General features: G+C 43.5%; 1 pseudogene; it reads right to left on the reverse strand.

The window, feature by feature from the left end:
- Nucleotides 1-6,532: 6,532 nt before the first annotated feature.
- LOC124016339 lies at nucleotides 6,533-16,603 on the reverse strand (annotated as a pseudogene).
- Nucleotides 16,604-17,503: the final 900 nt, after the last annotated feature.

Here is a 17,503-nt window from a genome sequence, read left to right on the forward strand (position 1 = left end):
CACAGGAAACACTAATACTATTGGTTGATTGCAGTTAAGTGACCACATTTAAGATATCCAAATGCGGGACAATAGGAGGATTTTATGGGACACACACACACACACACACACACACACACACACACACACACACACACACACACACACACACACACACACACACACACACACACACACACACACACACACACACACACACACACACACACTACAATCCCCCTCCAATTCATGGTGTAGTGCACATTTCTTAGGTGCTGGATAACAGTACAAAAGTAAATTACGTCATCATTTCTCATCGTCTGTACCAACAAATGTAGCCTATTGAATATCATTATGGAATATCCACCTGACAGGTGTGGCATATCAATAAGCTTATTAAACAGCATGATCATTACACAGATTGAGCTGGCTACTCTAAAGGCTACTCTAAAATTTGCAGTTTTGTCACATCACAATGCCACAGATATCTCACGTTTTGTGCGAGTGTAAGATTGTTATCCTGACCAGGAATTTCCACCAGAGCTTTTGCCAGAGAATTGAATGTTAATTTCTCTACTATAAGCCGCAGTATTGTTTGAGACCAGCCACCTGGACAGCTGATGAAATTGTGGGTTTGCACAACCGAAGAAGAAACCATCTCAGCGAAGTTAATCTGCGTGCTCGTCGTCCTCGCCAGGGTCTTGACCTGACTGCAGTTTGATACTGTAACCAACTTCAGTGGGCAAATGCTCACCTTCGATGGCCACTGGCATGTTGAAGAAGTGTGCTCTTCACGGATGAATCCGGGTTCCAATTGTCCCGGGTAGATGGCAGACAGCGTGCATGGCGTTGTGTGCGAGCATTTTGCTGATGTCAACGTTGTGAACAGAGTACCCCATGGTGGTTGTAGGGTTATGGTATGGGCCGGCATAAGCTACGGACAATGAACACAATTGCATTTTATCGAGATACCGTGACGAGATCCTGAGGCCATTGTCGTGCCACTCTGCCGCCATCACCTCATGTTTCATAATCCAGGCACTTGTCATCTCCCGTCTGGATTACTGCAACTCGCTGTTGGCTGGGCTCCCTGCCTGTGCCATTAAACCCCTACAACTCACCCACAACGTTCCAGAACGCTTCAGCCCGTCTAGTGTTCAACCTTCCCAAGTTCTCTCACGTCACCCCAGACTCCTCCGCTCTCTCCACTGGCTTCCAGTTGAAGCTCGCATCCGCTACAAGACCATGGTGCTTGCCTACGGAGCTGTGAGGGGAACGGCACCTCAGTACCTCCAGGCTCTGATCAGGCCCTACACCCAAATAAGGGCACTGCGTTCATCGACCTCTGGCCTGCTCCTCGCCTCCCTACCACTGAGGAAGTACAGTTCCCTGGGGGAAACTCAGCTCAGTGAAAACTGTTCCACGCTGATGCTCTGGCTCCCCAATGGTGGAACAAACTCCCTCACGACGCCAGGACAGCGGAGTCAATCACCACCTTCCGGAGACACCTGAAACCCCACCTCTTTAAGGAATACCTAGGATAGGATAAAGTAATCCTTCTCAATTCTAAACCCCCCTTAAAATATTTAGATGCACTATTGTAAAGTGGTTGTTCCACTGGATGTCATAAGGTGAATGCACCAATTTGTAAGTCACTCTGGATGAGAGTGTCTGCTAAATGACTTAAATGTAAATGTTAAATGTAATGTTTCAGCATGATAATGCACAGCCCCATTTCACAAGGATTTGTACACAACTCCTGGAAGCTGGAAAAACTTGTCAATAATCAACTGACTGGCTTTCTTGATGTCTATAGTATTCTCTCGGTTATGCAATCTGGTTTCCGCTCAGGATGTGGATGTGTCACTGCAACCATAAAGGTCCCCAATGATGTCATCTTTGCCCTTGATTCTAAGCAATACGGTGCTGGTATTTTTATTGACTTGGCCAAAGCGTTTGATGTGGTAGACCATTCCATTCCTGTGGGGCGGCTAAGGATTATTGGTGTCGCTGAGGGGTCTTTGGGCTAGTTTGCTAAGTCAGAAAATCTGCTGTCCCAGCCACTGCCTGTCACCAAGGGAGTACCCCAAGGCTCGATCCTAGGCCCCACGTTCTTCTCAATTTACATCAACAACATAGCTCAGGCAGTAGGAAGCTCTCTCATCCATTTATATACAGATGACACTCAGCTGGCACCTCCCTGGATGTTTGTGTTAAATGCTCGACAACAAAGCTATCTTTGTGTCCAGCAAGCTTTCAGGAGTGGCAGGTAGCCTAGTGGTTCGAGCGTTGGGCCAGTAACCGAAAGGTTGCTAGATCTGTCGTTCTGCCCCTGAACAAGGCAGTTAACCCACTGTTCCTAGGCCGTCATTGTAAATAATAATTTGTTCTTAACTGAATAAATAAATGTAATTCTCCATCCTTAACCTGGTTCTGAACACCTCCAAAACAAAGGTAATGTGGTTTGGTAAGAAGAAGTCCCCTCATCCCACAGGTGGAGAGTTTACTACCTGTGAGGGTTTCGAGCTTGAGGTAGTCACCTCATACAAGTACTTGGGAGTATGGCTATATGGTGCGCTGTCCTTCTCTCAGCACATATCAAAGCTGCAGGCTAAAGTTACATCTAGACTTGAGAATACTCTATTGTAATTGCTCCCCTTTCACCCCAGCTGCCAAACTAACCCTGATTCAGATGACCATCCTACTCATGCTAGATTACGGAGACATAATTTATAGATTGGCAGGTAAGGGTGCTCTCGAGAGGCTAGATGTTCTTTACATTCGGCCATCAGATTTGCCACCAATGCTCCTTATAGGACACATCACTGCACTCTATACTCCCTTGTAAACTCGTCATCTCTGTATACCCGTCGCAAGACCCACTGGTTGATGCTTATTTATAAAACCCTCTTAGGCCTCACTCCCCCCATCTGAGATATCTACTGCAGCACTCATCCTCCACATACAAAACGCAATCTGCCAGTCACAATCTGTTAATTGTCTCCAAACCACACACATCCCTGGGTCCCCTCCTTTTTTCAGTTCGCTGCAGCTAGTGACTGGAACGAGCTGCAAACAAACACTCATACTGGACAGTTTTATCTCAATCTCTTCATTCAAAGACTCAATCATGGACACTCTTACTGACAGTTGTGGCTGCTTTGTGCTATTGTCTGTGCCCAACAATGTTTGTACCATGTTATGTGCTTCTACCATGTTGTGTTGCTACCATGTTGTTGTTATGTTGTGTTGCTACCATGCTGTGTTGTCATGTATTGCTACCTTGCTATGTTGTTGTCTTAGTGATAGAGGAATTCTAAATTCCTTTATGCTTTAATTGCCAAAACCAATTAACACTAATTTCTAATTCATTAATAAATTGTAAGTTCATTAATTATGCATGAAGTAGATCGAGACCAGTCTTAAAAGCCAGGTTAAAGAGTGTTTAATTCCAGAGAGTACTAACTACATACACAGATTTCCATAGGTTATAAACTCAAAATGACATCATCAGTTTCCCAAGATAGCCCCGTTGTTTTTTTGTTTAGGTCCGGAGATGCTTTCTACTCCCCTCATAAACCAGACATTACAACCTGTCTAAAATATATACTTTTCTCTCACCAATGGAACAAAACCCAAACATTCTTATCTTGTCTGAAAAGCTTTTTCTCCCCCTTGACCTTCCCAAGAGGCACAGACAATCAAATTAGTTCTGCTTATATTTTCAGTAACAGCTTAACCAATAACTTTTACTTTTCATATCATAACATAATAGTATTAGAATAAATGGTTCTAATCAATAATGTATACATAATTAATCATCTTAACTACAATTTCCTCTAACACTTAGGTATTTCTTTATGTAGTGTTGTCTCTCTTATTGTGATGTATGTTTTGTCCTATATTTATATTGTATTTTTATTTATTTAAGGAGTCATGGCATGGCCTGATAAAGAATAAATACAAAGAAGAAAGGCAGCCACTTGCTCAAGTTGCACAAGTACAGGAAATGCAGAAGTTTGGAGAGGCAAGGGGGGAAAAAGAGGCAAGGGGGGAAAAAAAAGCCCCGACCAAAATAGCCAAGGTATCTGCATACAAAGAATGGCCCATATTCAGTCGAACCGCTGATCCCAGATCGTTTTTTTTTTAAAGATCATAAATAATATTGTAATGGTGGGGGAACCTGATCCTAGATCAGAACTCAGATGCTTTGTGAATGCGAACTTTGCGTTTGATATTGCATGTATCAATATTTTATATTAGATTTGTTTCATATCGAGACCGGAGAGGATTCCTTCATGTCGGAGGTTCCACGTTGAAAAGATGCAGGAGTGCCAAAAAAAATAACAAACATATGTTCTCTACAAGACAAAATGAAAAGGACTGAAAACGGAAACTATATATGAAACAACAAAGGCACCAAGGACATCTTAAAACAGTACCCGGCACTCCATTTGTCAGCCACTGTAAAGTCTAATAAAAATAAATGGCACAAAGCACAGCTAATGTAACATAGCCAAGTACTGTAATCTGAATCCGAGATACATTGACGATGCATTATAAACAAAGTGACTTTCAGGTTCTCAGAGATAAGAAGCAAATTCAGTACGGATGTGGACAGGAACGTTCTGTCAGGATTCGGCACAATGGTCGACAAAGTCATTGCAGAAACGGAGAGGGGTGTGGCCGTGGAGTTGCCAAATCTCTACAAGACGGCACTTCTCTCACACACAGAGGAGGCTCACTAAGGTTTGTTTTTTTTCCTCTCCACTCTTACTGCATGTGAAACGTACCCTTAACAGTACGCAGCCGTTCTAAATCTATTGATTCTAATCCAGATGTTTTATTAAACACCCTCCAATTGAAGGTGTGAAGGTCAATGCAGCCATTTTGCTCCTCCCCTACCTCTTCAAAGACAATCCAAGTGGCCTGTACATCTCAGACCAGCTTTGCATTTCCCAGCAGACAAATAAATACATGCCAAGTTAGTTGTACTGTGTAAGGTATGCTGTGCTCAATTAACTTATTGTTTGAAATATGACTTCAGTAACTTACATTTTTTATTCTTCTTCCAGTGTGTAAAGTTCCCATCATCTACCATAAGAATAGAGGGGAAAACCCTTTGCGGATGAGAGCCACATCCAACTCTTCCTGGATGGAGAGGAGCTACTCACTGAAGAGCAGGAAGACATCTCCATGGGGATGCATGTCCCTTCTAATATTGAGTATGCAGCATCAGTGAAAAGAACAATGCTGTTCATTCAGACACCTTCTGGGAATTGACGAGGGGATAAATTATCAACAAATATTGTATGAATGGCAAACCTTTGGCTGTAGTGCGAGATATGAGAGACTAGAGATTCCTGTGATGTCTGCAAGGGATATTTCTGTGACTTTTAAAGTCAATAAAATGTATTTGTGACTTTACAAGTTTGCCACTTAATGTTATTTGTATCATTATTAATAATAGAATACATGGGACATAAGGTTATTTGAGGAACCTGTTTAAAAAGGTTCCTGGAAGCAGCTTTAGGGGTTCTACCGGTGTGGCAATCTGAGGAACCCCTAAAGGTGCCTCCAGGAACCTTTTATATTTTAGTGGGCTTACTTCTATATGCGTAATCAGGTGCGCATCCTTAACATTGACAGAAGCACTCCAAACAAAAGACAATAAAATTGACAAAAGTCATATATGGAATTAAATAAACCAAAACGTGTTTCTTACAAGTGTAGTATAGGTTGAGGTCTGCAAACAATGTGTCCACTCTGATAGAGAACGGTAAACGTAAAAAAAATAATATATTGAATGCAACAGAAATTACAGTAAACTAAGGAAACATTGTAGATCAGAAATGATGGGAATTAATGGTAAATGTAGGCTACTACTGGTGATCTGTAAATGGGGAATCGATTAGACACTAACATCAAAGGGCAAACAATTCACACAATGAAGTTATGAAACAATGAACGTGCACAAAATGGTTGGAGAGAGCGCATTCTAGACAGAGATGTGCTTTGTGCATCTCTGCCACACTCCCTTTCTTCTTGGACCGGGGCATCCCTGTGGCCTCCTCAAAGAATTAGTCCACTGAGACGGGCACGAATCATACAGGTGTCTCATGAAGCATGGGAGGGGGGGGGTCTATTTGCGACAACAACAAAAAACCCATCTTGGTCGACCAACAGCCTATCGACCAAACTGGAGTCAGCCCTAGTGTAGGATCATAGCCACATATTCAGAGCTGTATTTGCTGGAAAGTTGTAGGTCAATTTGACACCACCTTAACTGCTGCTAACTCACTCAAGGCCAAGCTATGAAAGGTATCATAGCTCAGGGATGGGGAAACTCCACCCCTCATGGGCTTAGTTCTCATTTGCCCGGTACCTCATTGAATGAGAGTAATAAGAGTCATTTTGTAATAGTTTATTACACGATTGTTTTATTTATGATGTAAGCTGTTGATACAATCCTAATAAATACAAATACACAAATTGTTCACATAGAACACAACCCAAGTGTGCACTAAGGGGCACATGACACTAGGGTCTCTTATTGGACAAGTTCAGATGTTCTCTTCCCGTTTCACTTAGTTTTGAACAGTTCTCTTTCGTTTCGTGCCAAATGAACACAACCCAAGTGTTTCCTTCTCCTACATCGATTGGTCTCCTCTGGCTGAATAGATATTGCGCTGTGTTTTCGTCCAGGTTTTAGTGCTGTACATTTATCTCATGGATTTCGGAATATCGCTTAAACTTCCAATCCGGTTGCCTGGCTACCCAAACTCCTTGCTCCGGCCAAACGTTATGCCACGGAAACGGAAGAATTCCTCGGGAGGAATGTAAACACTCGTGACTCACTCTGTATGAGACTCTGATAGCGGGGGTGCTGTGCGGTGAATTCAGCACTGGGGCGGTTCTGCTGGGGGTCTCGGTGTCCCCCGGATGCCAGCCACTCTAGCCCGAACATCTTGCAGTAGTCCAGCTCCGCCCCCCTCCTGTCCTCAGGCAGGACCTACAGCTAACAGGGAAAGAGAATGGAGGATTTCAGCAAGCGCATCCGCAAACACTGATGGATTCATAAGAGGAGATACGAGAAGGAAACATGTATAGCTTTAAAAAAGGTACATTTCACAATGTCTAGATGAAACCACGTCCCAGCTACTATACACCTCAAATATCGAATTAAGATACAGTAAGCACGGTCTAATTTCCTGGTTTTCTTAGGTGCATATTTGTTCCATTCATTTGGGATGGAGGCATATAGCTGGATCTACCACAGCGATCACTTTACGCTTGCGCGCATTGGCTGACCATTAATGCACCAGTATAAATTGCATGTCGGCCATGTGTGGATCGACTGTAAGCTGTGTCCGTCTTTCAAACCCGGGTGTATTAAAATGGAGCTTAATCAACACGCGGTATTGTTAAATGGAGGACGGGCCTCACCGTCCCCCTGTTGAGGGACTTCAGCCGGGCCCACCCTGGCGATGAGCAGCTGCATGGCTGTGCCGGAGTTCCTCTCCTTGCTCAGCAGGGGGTTCTCCCGGCTCAGCGGGGGGCTCTGCAGCTTCTCTAGCTCGTTTATTACCGACCACTGAGTGTGTGTGTCAATGAGTGTGTCAGTGAGTGAATGAGATTGTAAGAGTGCATGTCTGCGAATGTGTGATTTTTATCGTTGTATGTATTGCAGTGTCAGTGTGTTTGTGTGTAAGCACAAGGGAGTGTATGTGTAGGGTTTAGAGAGGGGAGATAAAGGATTGAGTTATATGCGAATACTTTTATTCATCCCCCTACTATCTATCTTTACAGAACAAGTATTAACTTTTTGCAGACTAACGTTAGTTTAGTAATTCATCATTCATATATCGAGATACATTTCATTAAAATAAAATCTCTCTTAGAAGAGAGACCTTACTCACAGATCGGGATGAAACGGTTAACGGTTTCACGATAAACCACGGTAAAATCCCCGACGGTTAGGATGACCATTTGAAATGTGAATTATCATTAAAACCGAGGTTTGAAAAACTCACGGTAAATACTGTCCCGCATCAACCAAAGTTAGCAAGTCTGACACAGGCGCAGCATGCAACGTGCGTTTAGTTTTATGTCAAAACATGGCGGAAGGCAGTGATAGAGCTCTGAAGTGTGGTCGTATTTTGGTTTTTACAAGAGTGCTTAATCTCTTGAGTCATCTTCGTGACCACCGCCCCTTTAGAGCGAATGCAAGGTAAGTGAACGTTCAGCTCAATGCATGATGTGGGGACTTTGGAATGGGGGAGAATGTCATGGTTTGTCTGTCTAACTTGCTAATAGCATGTAAATAATGTAAACTGAAGATTTCAGTGTTACCTACTCTTGGAAAAACACTACCAGTTGTTCTGCTGCTGTATGCGTCGTGTGTCTGCACACTATTCGTCCATTGCACCGTGTTATGTAGTTTAGTCACCCAAACAACATTTTGTTCATTTAAAATCCGGCAGTCGTCGACTTGGTTGTAAAAGTGTTCCAACAGGAAAAACACTATAGACTCATATACAAGACTCCTGTATTTATGTCAATTGTGCATGGGGTCTTTGCATATACGCAAATGCAACACAGAAGACAGACTGTGTGTGTGTGTGTGTGTGTGTGTGTGTGTGTGTGTGTGTGTGTGTGTGTGTGTGTGTGTGTGTGTGTGTGTGTGTGTGTGTGTGTGTGTGTGTGAGTGTTGTGTGTGTGTGTGAGAGAGGTTGTGTGTGTTGTGTGTGTGTGTGTGTGTGTGTGTGTGTGTGTGTGTGTGTGTGTGTGTGTGTGTGTGTGTGTGTGTGGTGTGTGTGTGTGTGTGTGTGTGTGTGTGTGTGTGTGTGTGTGTGTGTGTGTGTGTGTGTGTGTGTGAGAGAGGGTGAATAATAATAATTATAATGTAGTAATAATAACACTACATTTGCTATTCCCTTGTTGACAGAGTGGGCGTGCAGCAGGCAAAAACCCAGTGATGCTACTGGTCCCTCATCTACAGTTGTGACACAGACACTGAAGCAAGCATTTAAAAAGGCAGGCTGCTTATGCATCCACATTTTTAAAAATGCCCTAGACCTCACTGCAGCCCTTTCATTATTACATTGCAAAGGACATGAGGCCATTTCAAATTGTTGAGAGGCCTGGCTTTCTGAGGCTGATGGCGGTTGCTGTGCCTCACTACAAAGTGCCATCACAAATATTATTTTCCAAGACTGAAATCCCAAACCTGTACAACCAGGTTAAAGCTGATGTTGGAAAAAGTTTGGCTCAAGGCACATGGCTTGCTACAACTACTGACCTCTGGACCAATGAAAGCAGGGGGTGGTTCAACCCTACATCAGCTTCACTATCCATTACATCACCCCAGACTGGCAACTGGAATCAAACTGCCTGGAAAAACAGTTCTTCCCAGAAGATCACTCGGCTCACAACAGAGAGTTTTTTGAGAATATGCTGGAAGAGTGGGGGGGGGGGGGGTCAACAAGAAAGACCTGGTCTGCATAACCACAGACAACACAACAAACATGATCAAGGCTTTTGAAGAGTTCCCAGATCCGTGGCTTGGGTGCTTTGGCAATCATTTGAACCTGGCCATCTCAAAGGCTCTGACAATTCAAAGAGTTGACACCGCAGTCAAGGAGTGCCGTCATCTCATCCAAGGCTTCTCACGGAGCCGGAAGAGAAGGAGAGAACTGAGAGAAAAGCAAGCTGCCCTCAACGTGCCACAGAAGGCTCTGATCCATGATGTGGTGACCCGAAGGGGATCTACACACAAGATGCTTGAGCGTTTCTTTAGCCAACAGCAGCCAGTCTGTGCGACACTGGCTGGTGAAAGAGGAACATGGCAACTGATGTCCAAGGATACCGGCATGCGTCATGGAGCAATTGCTCAGAGACACTGTCAGCCATCAAGCCTACCCTGGACCACATCACCCATGATGTTCTGGTGGAAAAGGATACAGAGCCATCCCTGACAAAGGAGATGAAAAGGGTAATGAGAGAAGAACGTACCCTTTTTTTCATTTTTGCCTAAAGTGACATACCCAAGTCTAACTGCCTGTAGCTAAGGCCCAGAAGCAAGGAGATGCATATTCTTGATACCATTTGAAAGGAATCACTTTGAAGTTTATGGAAATGTGAAAAGAATGGAGAACACCACAATTGAGCTGGTAAAAGATAATACAAAGAAGGAAAAAACAAACATTATTTTGTGTATTTTTTTGTGCCATTTTTGAAATGCAAGCGAAAGGCCATAATGTATTATTCCAGCCCAGGTGCAATTTAGATGTTGGCCACTAGGTGGCAGCGGTGTATGTGCAACATTTTAGACTGATCCAATGAACCACTATTTCTGTTTAAAATGTTATATCAAGACTGCCCAAATGTGCCTAATTTGTTTATTAATAACTTCATGTTCAAAATTAGACACTGCCAATATCAGATATGTCTATGTCCTGGGAAATGTTCTTGTTACTTACAACCTCATGCTAATTGCATTAGCCTACGTTAGCTCAACCGTCCCGTGGAAGGGACACCGATCCCGAAGAAGTTTAACAACAGATACACAGAGAAGGCAAAGAGAGAGTCATGCACATGGTTTGAAATGGCATATATTATTATATTATTATATATTGTTTGTTTCGTTGACCCACGCTTCAAAATGAGCTTTTTAGATGAGCCTGAGGCTGCAAAAATTGACACTGACAGCTGTGTCCAGGAGGCCTTGAAGCTGGCAGCTGCACAAGTCAGGGAAGAACCACAAAGCACCAGCAGCACCTCCACCCCCACAGTGGCATCGGAGGGGAAAGGCCTGGCTGGGTTGCTGAGAAAGATCACCTATCTGTTGCCTTGATGAGGTAAAGGGGGTCAGATTCCGACCATCCCAAAAGTAAAAGAAGAGATCAAGGTCTACCCGTCTTTGCCACCCATTCCAGCAGAAGAGGATCCACTGGTGTGGTGGAGGGGCCATGCATCAGAGCTGTCTCACCTTGACAGGGTTGCCAGGAAGCTTTTGTGCATCCCAGCAACCAGCGTGTAATCAGAGAGTGTTCAGTGCCAGTGGGCACATTGTCTCCCCTCACAGATCACTACTTTAACCGGACAAAGTAAATATGCTGACATTTTTACATTTCATTCTCAAGTCAGCAAAGATGCATACATACAGGATGTTAGGCCAGCAGCACCTTATTTCTGTATGAAGGAGAGAACGGACATACAATCAGTGCTGTTCACTTGATTGGTTTATATATTGTGTGTTGTTATTTTAATGTCAACACCTGCACATTGGATTTGTTTGCATATGGCTGTATTGCTCTTACATGCACATTGCTTTACTTGTGTTGCTTTTATATGCACATTTGATTTGCTTACTTGAGGTTGTGTTCATTTAAACCTGCACGAGGTAAAATTTTACTTCTCATGGCCACATGGTGTCATCTTTAATGTTAATGTTATTATTTTAATGCTTATGTACACAAAGTGCATAGTGCTGCTAATTTTATTTGTTGTTTGTTGCTTTTTAATATAAAACTTGGTGAAATGATTTCAGTGTGTGTGTATCAGTACTTTTGGAACATTTCCAGCACATTTGAACAATACCGTGATAATAATACTGATAACCGTGATAATTTGTCACAATCGTGATATGAAATGTTCATACCGTTTCATCTCCACTCACAGACAATATTCACCTCTGAAATGTTGTTGCTATTGACTGTGAGAATTTTCAGGGCAGGAAACATAGCTGTTTTGCAACCTTCAGAAGACATTAAAAAAAATACCAGTATACTAAATGACGATCTTTCGCTCTTACAGTTTTACACATTGTGAAATACCGGTCATCAAAACACATATCTATATGCATGCTCTGACATCTTCACCAAATATCTCGACTGATATGTTCATTCAACTTGACTTCCAATAACAAACACACAAAAATATAAAGTATAAAAATAAAAAAAAGAAGTGTGGATGTAAACTTTACCAGGCAGTGCATCATCAAACCTCAAGGTCGACAAACCAGTCTTTAGATTTAGACCAGTATTTAGATTCTCCAGTCTGAAATTCATGAAAATCATGGATGTAAAAAGGTTACACTTTATTGTAAATTCCATGATAAATGCTACATAAGTTATTATAAATGTTATAAATGCTTATTCATTGAAATGCTAATGTTAAGCAAATAACGAAATACTAATTTACTAGGATAGTATGTATCCCCAAAAAAGGTTTTGTTGATTATTGCTCATGAAAGTGAAGTACTCCCAAGAACTGTCAATGCACAAGTCGAAGCTAACGACAGGGCTGTGTCATTTGTCATAAGACAAGTGTCTGTGTCGGTAGGGTTAAGCTCGCTCTTACCTCTGCAGTTTAGCAATACTCAGTACGGTTCCATTAACCAAAGGGTTTGTTGAGAGATCCAAAACTGCCAAGGACTGTAAGACATTGTTTGGCCTGCGCGAAAGAGCCGGAAATACAAGTCAGTTCTATATGTTGTTTTAGAAAAAAATAAAAAATAAATTGGAAGGGAGACCCAAAACGGCTAAAACCTTACCTCTGCAGTTCAGTTATGTCATTCTCAGAGACGTAGAGCTCTTCCAGCAGTGGCCACATGGGGGGGGGGGGGCACTCAAGCAGCTAACAGACCAACACCAAAGGGAGAGGAGATAAATATAAAGAGACAGCATATAGAGAAGTTTTTCTCATTTCATTAGGCCTTCCAACAGGTTTGCACCAGCTCGTTAATTAACATATCGCGCACTGCAACTTAATGATCTATTACCGTATTAACTGGTATAAAAACACCTTTCAAAATAAAATCAGCCTGCAAAATTTGATTTTCTTCAGATGGGATTGATCTGAATGAATCTTTCCTCAATCCTCACATCCTCAATCCTTGCCTCCTTCTCAACCATATATAGGTGGATAAGGTCCAAGGTTCTTTCCCTCCAACCTTCTTCTCCAATGAGTTTTGAGGATGTAAGCATAGAGGATACAAGGAATTGAGGAAATATGCATTGAGAAAGAGACCCATAATGCCTAAGGGAAGGGTACAGGGTGGTGGCTGTCACCTGAGGCCACGTGAGGGCACAGTTGGTGAGAGGGAGAGGACCCTGAGGCAGGGGAAGGCCCGAGGTCGCACCGTAGGGTTGGAGGGCACATGCAGTCTGTTGTGGCTGAGGGGACAGAGGACGAGAGAGAGACACGTCAGTGAGGGGATCAGAGTTTGAGAAAAGTCGGGCACAAAAACACACACACACACCATTATTCAGTGTGATCTACCTGAGCTGAAGCTCTTTGAGTTCCTCCATCTGCTCCGTGATGGCCATCACGTCGTCCCAGCAGCACAGGAGGTTCCCACACAGGTCCAACATCAGCACGTCTGACAGTGACCATTAAGGATGCAGTAGTAGCGCACCATCAGGTAAATGTCCAATCAATGCTTCCCCCAAGCTAAATCAATTGGGTGGGTGGACCGTACATTTACTAACAGGACATGGGGCTGTATCCCAAATAACACACACATTCACTAAAGTGCACTACTTTTGATCAGAGCCCTAGTCAAAAGTAGCGCACTATATAGGGAAAAGGGGTGCCATTTGGGACACAAACATGGTGTAATGTAGCTACATATCACAGTAAGTCCAGGTCAGAGAAGTGCACTCAAGTATTATTAACATTAACATTTTGTGGCCTCCCGAGTGGCGCAGTGGTCTAAGGCGCTGCATCGCAGTTGCTAGCAGTGCCACTAGAGATCCTGGCTCTGTCACAGCAGGCCTCTGTGGCCTGGATCCTGGCTCTGTCACGCGACTGGGAGACCCATGGGACGGCGCACAATTGGCCTAGCGTTGTCCGGGTTAGGGGAGCGTTTGGCCGGCAGAGATGTCCTTGTCCCATTGCGCTCTAGCGATTCCAGTGGAGGGCCGGGCGCTTGCACTCTGACGGGGTCGCCAGGTGTATGGTGTTTCCTCCGACACGTCTGTGTGGCTAGCTTCTGGGTTAAGCGGGCATTGTGTTAAGAAACAGCACAGCTTGGCTGGGTTGTGTTTCAGAGGAAGCACGGCTCTCGACCTTCGCCTCTCCCGAGTCCGTACGGGAGTTGCAGCGATGAGACAATTGGATACCACAAAATTTGGGAGAAAAATGGGTTTAAAAATAAATAATTAAAATGAACTATAGTTGTATTTTTTTGACATGGGCACTTATTAACTAATTAAAAGCTACGCAATGAAAGGATACGGGGAGTGGTGTTTTGGATTTCGTTTGCAGGGCCCAGGCTGGAAACCTCACGCAACCTCAGTGCAACATCAGTGAGGTTTTCCACCCCGTGGAGAAGTACAGATGATAACAATGCTTTTCACTGAATAAGTACAGATGACTGCACATCAGAAGTGCAAATCTGTTGGAGAGTGGTGCAGTTCAACAGTCCCAATTAAAGTGCATTAGCCTACTTTTTATAACATTCTTAACTTAATATTTATTTATTTAACCAGGGAATAGCCTTTAGGTTAGAAACCTCTTTTTGGGACCTGATACTGGCATCCTCTGGTATAGGTGGCATGCTTTAACAATACTCCTTAAGTATTACAAACAGTACATACGAAGTTGACTGTACAAACAAGCCCACTTTGGGACAGATTCCCTAAATCAGATTAAGCCTAAAAAAATACCCTCTCACTCTCAGGCTCCAAAGCCTTGTTGTCCCCTTACTTCTGTTTCTCCGAGATGGCCTCGAAGCCCACCATCTCCACCGTCCTCATGGAGATCTGGATCTCCTCTCCCAAGACCTGCTGGACCTCCATCTCGTAACGCCGCCTGATGGCCGTCAGGTAGTCCACCCCCGAAGCTGGCCTTCATGGGCCGGACGAAAGAGCCTCCCTTCGGGTGCCTTAGGTGGAGTGGAGGGGGAGAGAATCTTGGTCTGAGAGCAGCAAAAACACATAACGGCCACGTTCCAAACCAAAAGTCTGTTTCCTGTTTCCTTTTTGGAGGGTGGAGACTTCATTTTTGCCAGAATTTCAATTTCTAACACGAATGAGCACAGAAATTAATCACGCAGCTGACCAAATTACAGAAGATTTTACATATGGGTTAACAGTAATTAGGATGACACCTATGTCATGCTACCATCATGGAGATACTAGATATGGTTTATTTTACCTGCACGTGAAGTAGTGGACACCTTCATGGCTTCCATTGTGCTTGCCTCGATCAGGGTTGTCCCACTCCACACCAAGCCACAACCCTAAGCACAGAGGACTTGCTAAGTACAGGCATTGAATAAGTACTTGGTTATAGTGCATGACCAAGAATAATTGTGCATTTCTCTCAAACGGTGCTGCCACACACACTGTGGATAACGCGTGTGTTATTTTGCCTATTATATCGATATTCCAAGCCGTCTGTAAGCTAGATAGCTTACCCGCAGTTGGTGGTACTGTGCCAACAAACCGCACCGTGCCACGCTCCCCGTCACAAGCCACACGTCTGCCCACTGCGTCTGATGGAAGGCACTCGTCCATGGTGGGTGGGTCGTGTCTGGCCAGGGACTCTCATTGAACTCACTGAATCTATAACGTTGGGTATACGTATACCTATATATGTGCAATGAAAAATAATGAACAGGTAAAGCCTTCTGTACTCACTTGCTGTACTTTGACAGTGCTATTTAAGAAAGCATTAGGTAATAACGTTAGCTAGCTAAAATACTTGCTGTCATGTCAACTCCCAAGAAACTGCAATGTTGTTTAGCTTTATTTGATTGGCTACTATAGTGCGATTAGCTACAACAAACATCTTCACTGCCGATGAAACACGAGGACCACGTGTCCACAGAATGGATATAATGTTATTTCCAAATATGTGTTTGAAAGTTACCTTAATCAGAGAGTTGTTGTCATATTTCGCAGCAGCATAAATAATCACAGCTCACAAACCCCGACTGGAAATAACTGAATATGATGATGCACACGTTTGCCGTACAAGTTTGATAGATTATTAATGATTAAGTTATCGGCAATAAAACGTTATTTTAGTGTCATTATTTAAATAGCCATCATCGTTATAACCAGGTAACAATCAATGCATCTATATTTAGATCACTGGATGAAAGCCCACCCATATGTAATAGCTAGGAAAATTTACAATTGCGTTGTGCATGGTAGGACATAATTAGGTGAAGGACAGATCTTCATGGAGTAAAACATTTTTTGGGGCATCAACACATAGTTCTAATGAGATGTTTTCATTATAACTTCCAGTACAAATTATTTGACGAATTATTTCCATGATAAAAGCACGTTTGTATAAGACTGTCTCATCATTCAAAGCAGCTGGAATCGACCATCGAGAACATTGACGTGAACTGACCATGAAAAATACACTTTCTGGAGAGAGGTTAGTCGCCATTCCACGAGTATCCGCATCTATCTAACGTTAATAATTATGTTCAATTTGTACATTGTTGAAAATACAAGGTAGTTTGGGAAACGCACACTGTATTACACGTAACATTTTTTTTACGCAACATCTAAAGTGTTGGTCCAATGTTTCATGAGCTGAAATAAAAGATCCCAGAAATGTTCCATATGCACAAAAGTATTTATTTCATATTGTGCACAAATTTGTTTACATCCCTGCTTTTGAGCATTTCTCTTTTGCCAAAATAATCCATCCACCTGACAAGTGTGGCAATCAAGAACATAATTAAACAGCATGATCATTACACAGAAGTATGTGGCAGGGTCTACAGACAATCCTCGACTACAAAAGGAAAACCAACCACGTCGCGGACACAGACGTCTTGCTTCCCGACAAGCTAAACACTTTCGCCTGCTTTGAGGATGCCACCGACGCCCAAGGACTGTGGGCCCTCCTTCTCCGTGGCCAACTTGAGTAAGACATTTAAGCGTATTAACCCCCGCAAGGCTGCAAGCCCAGATGCTGATCCTCAACACAGGGGACCCACAAGGGTGCGTGCCCAGCCCCCTCCTGTACTCCCTGTTCACCCATGACTACATGGCCATGCACACCTCCAACTCAATCATCAAGTTAGCAGACAACCCAACAGTAGTGGGCCTGATTACCAAAAATGACAAGACAGCCTACAGGGAGGAAGTGAGGGCCTTGGGAGAGGTGCCAGGAAAATAACCTCTCACGCAACCTCAACAAAACAAAGGAGATGATCGTGGACTTCAGGAAACAGCAGAGGGAGCATGACCTTATCAACATCAACGGAAAGTTGGAAAGCCTCAAGTTCCTCGACGTACACATCACTGATGATCTGAAATGGTCCACCCACACAGACAGTGTGGTGAAGAAGGCGCTACAGCTCCTCATCAACCTCAGGAGGTTGAGGAAATTTTGCTTGGCCCCTAAAACCCTCAAACGTTTACAGATGCACAATGGAGAGCATCCTGTTGGGCTATATCACCGCCTGGTATGGCAACTGCACCGACCGCAACTACAGGTCTCTCCAGAGGGTGCTGTGTGTGGTCTGCCCAACGCATCACCGGGGGCAAAC

Source organism: Oncorhynchus gorbuscha, linkage group LG26 (genome assembly GCF_021184085.1).
Source record: "Oncorhynchus gorbuscha isolate QuinsamMale2020 ecotype Even-year linkage group LG26, OgorEven_v1.0, whole genome shotgun sequence".
NCBI classification, from domain to species: domain Eukaryota; kingdom Metazoa; phylum Chordata; class Actinopteri; order Salmoniformes; family Salmonidae; genus Oncorhynchus; species Oncorhynchus gorbuscha.